Genomic DNA, 13963 nt, shown 5'->3' with positions numbered 1-13963 from the left:
AGTGAGTGAGTAGATACAAACACACGGAGAGACGAGAAGAGAAGAGAGAGAAACAGTCGGAGTAATTCACATGGTGTGCTCAGCGAAAACAGAGCCTTTAACGATGAATGGACAGACTCTTACATGTTCATTCTTCCCACGGGCAGTTCAAAACCAGTATGCCTCATTTGTTCCGAGACGGTGGCGATTATTAAAAGCGGCAATGTGAAGCGCCACTACGAGACAAAGCACAAATCTTTCGAGCAAACATACCCACCCAAATCCGATCTGAGGGCACAGAAAATAAACGATCTAAGAGCCCAATATGATTGATCCACCAGAATCATAACACATTCATTCACTGCCCAACAACATGCTAATGAATGTTCCCTTAGAGTTGCTTGGATTTTGGGTCAACATAAAAAAACATTTACGGATGGAGGGGTTGTCAAGGAGTGCATGAGTGCGGTAGCTGAAACCTTATTTGAGGGGAAACAAAAAAATGAGTTTTGTGAAAGCAAATACCTATGTCAGCATCATCAGCCACAAAGAAAATGGAAATATTAACCCAGGATGTGCTAGCACAGCTGGATGAAGCCATTCATAAGGCACCATGCATAGGCTTAGCTGTAGATGAGTCCACTGATGTGTCTGACAATGCTCAGCTGTTAGTTTATGTAAGGTTCTTCAATGAGGAGAAGAAAGAGTTCTGTGAAGACCTGTTGGGTGTTACACCCCTTCAGACCAGTACAAGAGGAGAGGACATCTACCTGGCCATAAAGGAGATGCTGACGAAGAGGGGAGTAGAGCCGAAACAAGTGGTTTCAATAACCACAGATGGAGCCCCTGCCATGGTAGGGAGAGAGAAAGGAGCTGTGGCAAGAATGAAAGAGGACAATCCTGAGCTCATCTCTTACCATTGCATAATTCACCAATCAGTCCTGTGCTCCACCCTGTCACATGAGTATGCTGAGGTGATGAACACAATGATGAGAATGATTAACTTTCTCAGGGCATCCTCTTCCCATCAGCATCGCATGGTCAGGGAATTCCTCAGAGAAGTTGATGCAAATGCTGATGACCTTCTGCTGCATAACAATGTAAGATGGCTCAGCAAAGGCAGGGTGTTGGAGCGCTTTTGGTCCTTCCGAAGGGAAATCACAGCTTTCTTGGCACAGCTGAAGAGCCAGAAGGCAACACCATTTTCTCTCTTTTTAGAACATGAGAAGAAGATGGATATTGTAGCTTTTTTGGTTGATATCACTTCACACCTGAATGAACTGAATTTAAAGCTACAGGGAAAGGACAATTCAGTGTGTGACCTGATGACAGCTGTCCGCTCCTTCCAGAGGAAACTTGAGGTGTTCAAGGAAGACCTGCAGGGAGACTGTGCACACTTCCCAACAGTGCAAGAACAGGTTCAGGGTGACAGAGAAGTATCTTCTTTTGTTCACTTTGTTGACAAGCTGATTGTAAACTTCAGCAAACATTTTGACAGCTTCAGCCTTGGACAGCAGTTCATTCTGTTCATTCAGAACCCATTCCTCATCACAGATGTCAGGGGGTTCACAAAGGAAGTCACACAGCACTTCAAGTGGGCAAATGCTGGGCCTCTCCAGATGAAACTGGTTGATATCCAAGCAGATGTGGCCCTGAAACAGCTTTTTGGAGGAACTGACCCTGCCACTTTCTGGCTCCAAATGATCTCAGAGACAGCTTTCCCAGATCTGAGGAAAGTAGCCCTGTACATCTTGACCATGTTCGGTTCCACATACAGTTGTGAGGCAGCTTTCTCCACGATGAACATTATTAAAACCAAATATCATTCCAGGCTCACCAATGAGCACCTACACGTGTATGAGAATGGCCCTGACACCATTCCAGCCCAGATTTAAAATCCTGGCAGGACAAGCTAGATCTCACTTCTCTCACTGAGCAAGAGAAAGAGGGGGAGTAGGATATAAGAGGAAAAGGAAGAGAAAAGGAGGTGTTAAAGCTGTTCCGTTGTTGAAAGATGTGTTGAGATTGTTCATTATAAAATTGGTTGAGACTGTTAGGATGTGAAATGGAGTTAACAAAAAATAAGAAAAAGAGAAACTCAAGTTACACATTTTATTTCATTATTCTAAAATTAAGCACTTTATTTTAAGATACACATTTTTCAAAAGCTCTGTTATGTTTTTTATTTTTTTATGCATTTTTTATTTTACATTTACATAAGAACATATATTAATTATTAGAGTACTTATTATTTATAATCCCTCCAGTTCAATGTGAAAACTGACAATAAATATTGCTGAAATATTATTGAATTGTACTTGATTTATTTGATTTGACAGTCAGTTAACTACATAGCCTACAGATGTTGATACAACTACTAGGCTACTTCAATTTATATGACACTGAATCATAACGCAAGTTAGACATTATGATGTTCCGGACCTTTGCTCGAGGAAATTTTCTGTAACTGGACCTCTTTGAACTTTAATTGAATACCCCTGGTGTAAGCCATTTATTATTGATATTTAATCATTTTAGAGAATATAGCGCTTCTGGAGTTTTCAGCAAATCCGAGGGCGGGGGGCACACGCACCTGTATTCAGGGATGGACTGGCCATCGGGCCGCTCTAACTGTGGACCGGTCGGGAATATTTTTTAACTAGCCCTGTATCTTTTCACAGAGGAAAAAAGCATCAGAACAGCATTCCGAGAGTGAATTTGATGAAGGAACGCACGTTCTAGTTCTGAAAAAATAAACAGAGCATTTAAACAACTGGTTCATTTCGTTTTAACACCATAGTTTGCTGGCTGGGCGGTGTTTGGACCTTCGGGCCAATCACAGTGCTTATCAACGGAAAAGTCCACCCACGTTAAACAAACACACAATCAAATGACAGGTACACACAGTTCAATTTGAGCCGCTGAGCTGACAGGTTGTGTTGTGAAACTGTCGAGAAAGAATCATCTAGACATTCTGTCTTATTTTCAGCCCAATGTGAGTGATAAAGCAACATGTTCAGGTGAATTTAACTAGTAAACAGATGGAAATGTTGTCATTTTCACATGAGCCATTGTTGTAACTGAAATTACTATAGCCTAGTTTAACTATTGCTACCTAGCAGGGCAAGGAGAGTGAAGGAATATGTAGCTATCTATTGTTGTTTGATTAACTGTAACTAAATATTAGCTTTAGCTAAATAATTTGCAGTGGTGCAGCCTATCATATATTATCTTTGAGTTAAACTGAATATAGTCATTTAAAAAGTCCTGTAACTTCTGAATACATGTACTGATCTGTTTAACAGAGCCAAACGGAGGCAGGAGTCACAGATTAGAGGAGACAGACCAGCAGAGTTCAGGTGACTCAATGTGTACAAATTAATAAAGATAAAATAAGTGTATTCCTGGTTTTGCTAAAGATGTTGTTGATGCCATAAAAGTGATGCCCATCTCCTAACTGGCATCCTTGTGATAAGGAGCTGTGTCAGAGCCATGTGGTTATCTGAAATGACCAACACCCCTCCAGCCAATCAGAATAAAGTATTCAGCTAGGCCATTGTATAATAAATATTATGGATGATATTTGTACAATCACCTTTTAAAGTTAATGTCCATTCTATCAGTATCATAGCAACAAGAGACTGAGGGAGTCAGGGTCAGGGAGACAGCAAAGAGCAGCCACACCAACCAAACCCCAAATCCAGACTGGACACTGCACCACCCATGGCTTCACTACTGTCTTTTTTTTTTTTTATGTTTGCAGCTGTTAGTGCTCAATGTGATGGAAACCTTCTATCAAATTATAATAAGTATATAAAAGTATTCCATTCAAACAAACAGAGGTAGGCTACGTTATAAAATCTTTAATTTTATCAATTTAACATTCATGGGTTAATAGTGATATTTTTTATTTATTAGTTTATTTGTCAGGGACAATGCAAAACAAACATTGTAACAGGTTATAATAACATAATACAGATGTGTTGCATATGGGATTTCTAGCTAAGGCTAATTTGCGACCCCTGTCCCTGGTTAGGCTTTTCTACTTAAAAAAGGTCATAACATATCATTACCAAAAGTACATTAGTTAATTGAGCACATTGTAGTGACATTCTCATACGTGTGACATGATCATACAGAAATTACAATATTTACATCACATTACAATCATTTTACATGTGTTGCGTAAGTGTATACGTGCATGTGTGTATGTTCCCTAATTCATGGCAATAACAGTATGTGTATGTGCATAATGTTTGCAGGCGTGTATGTCCGTGTGCATACATGCACGTGGTCTTTATGAGTATGTATGTATGTTTGTCTATGTGTGTCTGTTCCTCTATCTGTGTGTACATGTCCATGTGCATGTGTGCGTGCACAAGTGCATGATCAATTATGATCAATGATTGCAGGTTTGGTTTTGTTTCAACCAGTCTTTCACCTTTTCATTAAACGTTTTCAGATCAGTTTGTGTTTTTATTTCTGTTGGTAGGGCATTCCAAAAATGTATCCCTTTTACTGAAAAAGATGACTGACCGAAAGTAGTTTTGCGCTGTGCCACCCTGCAGTTGCCATTTGCTGATCCCCTAGTGGCGATTCTATTGGTGTTTGTTTTTGTGACATATGGACAAAGTACAGCTGGGGCGAGATTGTTCACACATTTAAAAATCTATTTGATAAAAGAAAACTTGATAAAGCTGTCATAACTGAGCAACTTGTACTTTTTCAGAATTAAACAGTGGTGCCATTTCATTTGTATTTGATCCATTATTTTCAGTGCTTGTTTGTATAGTGATGTAACTGGTTTGACAGTTGACTGTGAAGCCTGGCTCCATACAGTTACACAATAGGATAAATGTGAAAATATCATGGCATGCATAAACAGTTGAGCTGCCTTAAGGGGTACGTAATGTCTTATCATTCTAAAGCAGTTAAGATTTGTCTTCACTGTCTTGCATAGGTTTTTAACGTGTTTATCAAATTTAAGTTGGGAGTCCAAAATGACACCTAGGAATTTAAAATCACTGACTTCCTTTATTTCCTCTTGATCTATTTTAATTGTAAGCTTATCTTTTGCTTTCCTTCTCATGGAAAAACATATTGACACAGTCTTTTTAAGATTCAAGGTTAGATGATTGTTTTTGAGCCATTGGGATACACCCTCCATTTCGTTTGTTAATGTCTCTGCTGCTACACAAGGGGTTTTAGCTGATACATAAATGATTGTGTCATCAGCGTACATTTGACAACCAGCTCTTTTACAGCATGTTGGTAAATCATTTATGTATAGGCTGAAAAGCAGAGGCCCCATGATCGAGCCTTGTGGAATACCCATTCTGGATCGTCGGGGGATTGCATGTTTGGCATTGATTTTAACGCATTGCTCTCTACATTCGAGATATGATGCAAACCAACCGGTTGCTTGCTCTGAAAAATTAAAGGTGCAAAGTTTGTTCAGAAGTATGTCATGGTTCACGGTGTCAAAAGCCTTTTTAAGGTCTAAAAACACCGCTGCCACTACATTACCCTTGTCTAGTGAGCTCTTGATGTTTTCAGTGAGGTAGCAGTTGGCCATTTCCGTTGAATACCCTGGCCTAAATCCAAATTGTTTAGCATAAATAAGTTCATTGCTTTCAAGGTGGTCAACCAGTTGTTCTGCAATAACTTTTTCCAAGACCTTTGAGAAAACGGGTAGAATAGAAATCGGTCTATAATTGCCTTCCTATTCTGGTGCTCCAGCCTTAAAAATTGGCGTGATGATCAACATTGTGACAATCCAAAAGACTTGATTGGCTGGAACAGCCGTTCTATTACCCACGATGCAACTGGGAAGCATTTTTCTTGAAAAAATCATCAATTTGGGGAAAAATAAAGCCATATAAAACGGGAAAATGTGTCCTCGAAGCCAGATAAAACCTCTACTAGCTTAGATCCAATTGGAAGGTGGAGACACCATGAGTAAATCGGTCTTCAGCATGACAGCACATAAATAGCGGCGAGCATGCAGGTTTATATGTTAGCTTTTACTCTCTATGTTCTCTATGCTTCCCATGTCAACAAACACACCTAGCTGGCCTTGTTTATAAAGGGCTATTACACTTTTTCTCTGCCTCATTTTCAACTCTACACCCTGTGGCCAGATCTTATTAGCCACATTTCACCTGCAAAAGGCCCTCAAACACTCCAAATGTTCAACTCATGTTTCAAAACTAAATCAATTCAACAAACAATTCAGCACCACACACACACGCACGCACACACACACACACACACACAAGCTTGGTTTAAAAAACTCATCTGTCCTTCAAGTAAACCACATCTAGCAGTAAGTACATTGTCCCACACTGGGACATTTAATGGGACATTTAGTTTTGGGACACATATACATACTAGACCAAAGCATAGACCTCTTGCTTGCTGGAGTCCTCCAGGTACCTGCACAGCAACAGTTGCTATGAGCGTAGGCCAGCATACAAGCCCTTTGACCTTTTCCCAATCCATTTTTAAATGCTGGTCAGTGAATTTGAGTCCAATTAAAGACAACTGTACAATTGTACAGTGTGTGATATTAATATAATAGTAATATAACCTAACACTCGGTTTCCATAGAAAAGCACGACTGACATTTTTGCTGATTGAACTTGAATAATAGTAGATATTGGAGGATTGCATTTAAACCAATGAGAAAAGTGAGAGTCTCTGTTGAAATGTACCTCTTTGGTGATGAAGGCGAGCGGGACCGGCGCTCCGTTATTCCGGTCGCCGCCTAACCGGCGACGGCAGGCCGTGTAGCGTTAGCCAGCAGCAAAGGCCACTTGCTCAGTGTCAATTGTTTGAACTATGAATATTCATCATGGACTGATGAGTAGTCCTAAACATCCCTATGCTATTTTTCTGTCTATTCTAACATAATGTGCAGTCTGTGTGGATGGGTTTCAAATGAAAGAAATGATGTATTAATTACTGTGGCTTTAGATAAAAACAAACAGTGCACATTATAACTTACGGTCCTGAAGAATGCTCATATTAACGCTAGCAGTTGGTGACCAACCAACATCTGTTACTGGCCCCCTAATCAAATAGTGTCGGCACCTGTCGGCAGAGTTCTTACACAGGACTGGAAAGAAGCCGCTATCCAATATTATTTGCTGATAGTCAAAGCTAGAAAACAACGTCATGAATATGCATGCGATGTCCATGTGTGTATGTATTTGCGTACCTGCAGGTATTTTGAGTGTGTGTGTATCACTGTTTGCTGTTCTCTGCTGGGAGGTAGGGATAGGACGATAGCTCCCTCTGTTATCGTATGTCGTTATCATATCGTAAGGTGAAATAAGCTTATCGTCCCGTCCCTACTGGGAGGTGAAAGGATGAGCGTCGGAAGAGGTACTGGGATAAGGGCAGGGCCGGATTAACCAATCACAGGGCCCCTGGGGACACATGTCCTATTAGGCCCCCCACCTCTCGGTACGCACAAACAATACAAACGTAAACCTTTTACAGGTTCAAAGTAGTCTCAAACTCAGATTTAGCTATTACAAACTGCCATTCCTTCCATCTAGAGCTCGTTCATTCAATTTGAGATTTGTCCAACCCCAAGGCAAGCTTTAGTTCCTAGTTTTAGATGGTGGGGCTTCCCTTTGTTTACATTTGGATTGCAGTTTGTGGCTTTAAGGAGGCGAGGTGATAGGTGGCGAGAATGAAGGACCCAAAAAAAACAGTGAAATGTTGAAATTTAAAAAGGTTTTGACTGTCTGTACCTAGACCCCCCTGCCCCACCAGTATATAATTAGTGCTCTGCATCTTAGCTGGATGATACTCACTAAATGCACTGCTCATAAAGAAAAATGAGACTTACAGGGAATTCTTTACACAAATATTGTAATTATTTGCTATCAGACAATGTTGGACAAAATGGACTACTTGGACAGCTTAGCTCTATTCATATACATGTATTATTTTTTATTGATTTTCTGAACTCAGGCACACAATTTCTCTGAGTTGCTTGCTTTCATCCTGGAGCAGCTGCTGGCTTGGTGGCGTGTTTATGCTTCATGGCTGTTAGACAACATTTATGCCTATATCACTCTCTCACACACACACACACACCTAAGAAGCATGTGACACCCAATTGCGCATAAATTTTGACTTATTTTACATCCATTCATCTTGAAAAGTTTGACTTGTAAATGCATGCATCTACAAGCCTACTCCAAATAGAAATAAAGTTGTACGTAATAGGCTAAATACCATTTCAAATAATCCAAACTCAGAACCAATCAGAACACGGCTTCGCTTCGCCATTCTAACTGATTGTGACATCATTGGATCATCACTGGACTGTGCTCTGCCTATCAGAGCCTGTCTCAGCTGCACTGATGACATCACTATCAGAATTCTGACGTGTTTGGTCACAGCAGCCCAGAGCATAAAAGGCCCCACTTGAGGTCTTGAGCTTCATACTTTACCACGGTAAGGTATCCTCCCCTGGGCGCTGGCATAGCTGATGCTTGGACCGGCAAGAGGCTCTCTTTGGGAACCTTTTTACATGGTCCTCATTTCAGACCAGTAGCTATTCTAGTTCATTTTGATAGTTTGGACCAGGTGGTGTGGCGGCTAGCGAACGTGGTTGTTGAAGAGGTGGTGGTCGGTACGCAGAGGCGCCATTTGCGTCCCGCTGAAGCCAACCTGCCAGCCGCTCCAAAGGTGCGGTCTGGCAGTTAGTGATGGTGGTTTGTTGAAGAGCTGGTGGTTGGTACAAAGAGACGCAAACCCGCAACCCAGTCCACACTCTCAAAATTAACTAGGAAAAAAATAATTAAAAGTAGCTTCACCAGCTACTTTTCCTGAATTTCCCCAAGGGCATTAATGTTATCTTATCTTATCTTATCGGGTTGTAGGCCCTTGTCAAAGTCCACAGTAAGAGCTTTCCCAGGGGCTCCAGGGAATGTGGTGGGTGCTGCCGCTGCTGCTGCAGCAGTACTTTTAAGCCAGGTGGTAGTAGTCAGTAGTGGCAAGCAACAACACTGCTGCTGCTGCTGCTGCTGCTGCTGCTACTACAGCTGCTGCAGCAGTATAGGCCGAGTAGTGGTAGTTCCAGTAGTTGTCATTACAGATATCTAAAATATTTTAAAGTTGCATTTTGGCTAGTCATAATGTAGTGAGAGATATTGTAAATTAGCATTTAAGATATCTCTCATTACATTATGACCAACCACAATGCTAATTTAACATATCTCTAATTACATTATGACTAGTCAAAATGCTAATTTAACATATCTCTAATTACATTATAAACATAAACAAGAGGTGGCAGTATAATAATTGTGATTGGGGCCTCCGCATCAAAAGAAATGTCATTAGAGTCTGTGACTTGGGCCGCCATAATCATAAACTGTGGCTTGCGGGCCTATATCTGTCAGGGTCCTGCCTGACTGCACATTTCACTTGAAATTAATGAAATGTTGTAAAATGCATTGAACAGGGACACGGGACTTCGAATATTTTGGGGCCCCTGGTGGTCTGGGGCCCTGGGGCATGTGCCCTGCATGCCCGGTCAGTGATACAGGCATGGATAAGGGGGGAGGCTTTTTCGGGGTGTTATTGGTTTGAGCAGCTTCTCTGTTCTTTGAATGACCCTCCAGGACTTACCAAGCTCTGTAGACTAGTCTGACAGCTCTTTAAATAAACACAGATCATTGAAGTGTTACGGATGCTCATCTCAGCACTTAGGAATAGGAAACACACACTGAAGTGAAGAGCATCAACAGCTCAGGCAAAATGTTTATTCTGACACTTTCTCTACAGTCAACTTTCTCTGAAAAAATCACCTTGAAGTTCAAGTGCAACTCAGATGTTAACATTTTATTTTAGTATGAAAAACATATCAACAGACATTTCCCTTTAAACCTTCACACTACACTTAATAGTCTACTACACATGTATTCAACTGTCAGAATGATTTCTTACAATCACACACACACACACACACACACAATTACCTGAAGCCAATCACTTGATACATTCAAACTTGATACAAAGGCAATCTGGATTAACATCCACACAGGAAAATGACATGTAAAAAGCTCAAGGTAAAATACATAGGAGGAGGAGGAGGAGGAGGAGGAGGAGGAGGAGGAGGAGAAGATGGCGTCCACTTCCACCTCGGACTTCAACAAACCTCCAATTCTTCAAGTGAAGAACCTGAGCACCTTGACAACTGTGCTCATGCACACCTTGCACTTTGCACAGAAATAAACTGCAATAATATATGCAATAAAACATATCAGCAATGATATCTAAAATAATGTACTGCCTGTATAGTTTTATTTCTGTAGAGAATTGTAAGTTCCACTACCGTCAACAGCGTATGTGTAACTAAACTACCAATTGTTTATGTGGTTTTGCTATTTAAATGCTGTTAAAAACAACAGGGCCTTCTCTCTCCTCCCTCTCTCCTAAACCATCAAACTCAGAAATGGAAGTGGAGCTACTATGTTACTCTACATTTATCTCATCCTGGAGTCACACCATGGCCTTGAAGTTTGAAGGTTCCAGTTGACATTTTACTCCAAAATAATTGACTCACGTAATGCAGCTCCAAAAGAAGCCTTAACATATTGCTGAAGTTTGATATGGATGGGTGTATTAACTTTGCAGTAGGCTACTGGATGCGAGAAACTAAAAGCTTAAAGCTACACTAAGCGATTTTTCTGACCACCTGAGGGTGATAGAAACCTCAACACATTTTGTAAACACACACACAGCAAAGCTCCTGGGCGACGGAAGCCCTTAAGGACAAACTGTGCATAATATAAAGGCTAATGGCTAAAATAAACGTGCCTACGGAGAAATATCGCCGGTTGCCAGTCTCGCTTTGCCAGATTTTTCTCCCACTGAAGGTTACATGTGCCACAATGAAGTGAAGAGGCAGGTAGCAGGTTTACTAGTTGAAAACGTTTACTCGCTCGCTTCATCGATTCGCCATTACTTGGCCCCAATTTGACAAGCTTTAGGAAAAAAGTGAAAACAACAACACAGCTGTTCCGCGTGTGTGGCTGTTTGTTTATATTAGAGGTGCACCGATACTATCTGTAGTATCGGTATCGGCTCCGATCCGGCCCCAAAGTACTCGTACTCGGATCAGAAGATGAAGTTGTTCCGAGACGATACTTAATGACATGCGTGATGAACAACAGGCTTATTGTCGGCGGGATAGAAAAATCAACAAACACTTCTCAAGAGAACAACTCAGCGCTACTTTTGTTGCCTGGCAACAAACAACATATTACCGCTCCGCTTTGTTTCTGTTGCAATCAAGTTGCACCTTAAGTTTTCACTTTAATTCTTGATGAAGTGAAAAACTCTAATGGCAGTATCAGTTTGGGTGGCAGTATCTTCTAGGAGTGTAAGAAATTATTGATACGCTTGCAATTATTCTGTTTTACAATACAACCTCTGACTATCTCTTTGAATTCTATAGTTAAATCCATGCACTATACTGTAGAGTTTATAGAGTAGCAATTAGGAGAGTAACATTTGCTTGTTTCAGGCTTGTCTATTAAAACAACAATATGATGTACTGTCGAATCTTGTAATTGATAAATAGAATCAAAATATTGTAAACTAGAAAAATGGGAAAATAATTCTGCACGCTGCAAAAAGGCTAAAAGGCTCGGACAAAAAAGCTTTTTTAGTTAAGAAAATGTATTTATTGCTTAAAGGATAAGGCTGGTGTTTTTTAATGCATTTCTTACCATCAACAAATCCTATGAAAATAACAAAATCAACAATGCGTTTGCTCTACTCCCATTACTTTCTGACTTCCCACGTACCATTTAAAAACATTTTTTTAAATTGCTAATTGTTACCACGAAAAGTCAGGCTATTGTAGTTATTACCAAATCAAATTCAAATGGGAACAAATTCTTCATTACACGGGGGACTATTTTCTGTGCTAAGGAACTACTTTACTGAGATCGCAAACGTGTTTACGGTCGGCTTATTAAGTTGTTTGAGGAAAAAGTTGGCCGGCCCGGTGCATCGCGATGATGAAATATGTTGCCAGAGCAACGGCATGGCTCTTTGACGTGTTTTTAATCGTTTTTTTAATACAGTGGAGTTCTATGGCTGCTGGGACATGGCTGCATTGGGCACCGGCTACATGGACGAGACTTGTTGGCAAAACAAAATCATTGCTGATTCTGTTATTTTCATAGGATTTGCTGACGGTAAGAAATGCATTAAAAAACACCAGCCTTATCCTTTAAGTGCCTAAATTAAAGGAAAAAAGAACTATGTACAAAAGAATTAAAATACGGTGGCCATTTTAGGACATCCTCAGCTGCCTTTGTCATTCGCAGATCTACTGTCAAATTTAGGTGGACTTGTGTCGGGTTTAGCTGTCTTTTGTCGGACTTAGATGGACTTGTGTCAGGTTTAGATGTACTACTCCTGGCATTATAATCAAGCGCTTCCAGTCCTTCCTTAATGAAGGATTGGAAGCGCTTGGTTGTAATGCCGGGACCGCCCTCCATTGCAGAGGAGCGTTATCTAAGTTTGGCAAAGTACATCTAAACCTGATACAACTCCATCTAAGTCTGACAAAACACAGCTAAACCTGATACAATTCCATCTAAATCTGACACAGTAGATCTACGACTGACAAAGGCAGCTGAGGATGTCCTAAAATGGCCACCGTACTAAGGAGCAAACAGCTGGTGGTGGTGCAAACAGCTCCTGATGACTCCTGTTCCTGCTACAGAGGTGCAGGGTCCCCCTCACCTGCACCACTAGAGGAAAAGAGGACAAAGAAGACGGGGCATTCACTCAATACTCTCTAAGTTTGCTGGAAGGCTCAAACAGGCCAGTTCATTGATTCTTCTTGTAAGCAGTGAGGGCAAAGCCTTACCTGAGGACATAGAACAGGAGGTAAGCGGTGTCCTCTCTGTCCTTCAGGACCGCGGCCTCGTCTGTCCTCGTCACACGGGAGTCATCCAGGGTCACCCATTCCCCGCCGTGTCCCTCTATGATGTCACTGATGTAGTGACCTGTGTGGGACACAGGAAACACAATGCAGATTAAGCTTTATTTGGTGTGTTTGTTTATATGTGTGTGTGTGTGTGTGTGTCCCGGATCCATATTTATGTCTGATGTATGTGACATTAATTACCGCAGTCAATGCTCTCCCCGAGGTGAGAGATGATTGCAGAGAGGTGGTAGCTGCTCTGGACACTGTGATCCCGCTGTAAAGAAACATGGTGAGTGATGAGGGGTTCATTTCCTTTTTAATAAGGCTCTAAACTACTCTATCCATGAGTAACTATTCAGTACATTTTCTGTCAAACAGCTCATTGAAAAATGACTGTTTTCTCTCTCTTATACATGTATTTTCTTTCTCCATCTCTGCTGTCTCTCCCTATGTCTCTCTCACCACACAAGCTCCCTGTTGGGATCTGTCTCTGTCTCCTGAGCTCTCCAGCTGATCGACTGATGCTGAGAAACACACCACAGAATCTTGTTGTACTTGGAAACTTACAAACTGAAGTTGGTGGGGTCTAGTTAGCTTAGCATTGAACAGGTTTAAAATTGCACAATTTCTCTTACCTGTGCTTGGGAGGGGTTTAGCCTGGGGTGACACCTTGCTGCCTCTTGGGGAGCTTTGAAGGAAAGAGCATCCATTTTGATCAATGTGATATTCAAGACAAATATATATAGGAAACTGTTTTCAGACATGACATAAATGTACAGTAATAGGCAGGTGTTCATTCATGCTAGTAGACTATAGTTTCTTACTGCTGTATGAGAAACCCGTATGAGAGGAGGAGGAGGGAGAAACAGAGGTGGAGGAGGAAGAGGGGGAGGGAGAAACAGGGTTTGAGGGGGAAGAGGAGGAGAGAGCAACGGGTGGAGGAGGAAGAGGAGGAAGAGGGAAAAACAGGGGTGGAAGTGGGAGAGAGGAGGAGGGAGAAAGGAGAGGGGAGAG

Source organism: Centroberyx affinis, unplaced genomic scaffold (genome assembly GCF_046629955.1).
Source record: "Centroberyx affinis isolate AG114_WGS23_722 - 3 ecotype Tasmania unplaced genomic scaffold, CSIRO-AGI_Caff_v1 ptg002745l_1, whole genome shotgun sequence".
Lineage (NCBI taxonomy): Eukaryota > Metazoa > Chordata > Actinopteri > Beryciformes > Berycidae > Centroberyx > Centroberyx affinis.
The sequence above is the reverse complement of the archived record's forward strand: the minus strand, read 5'-3'. Positions refer to the sequence as shown.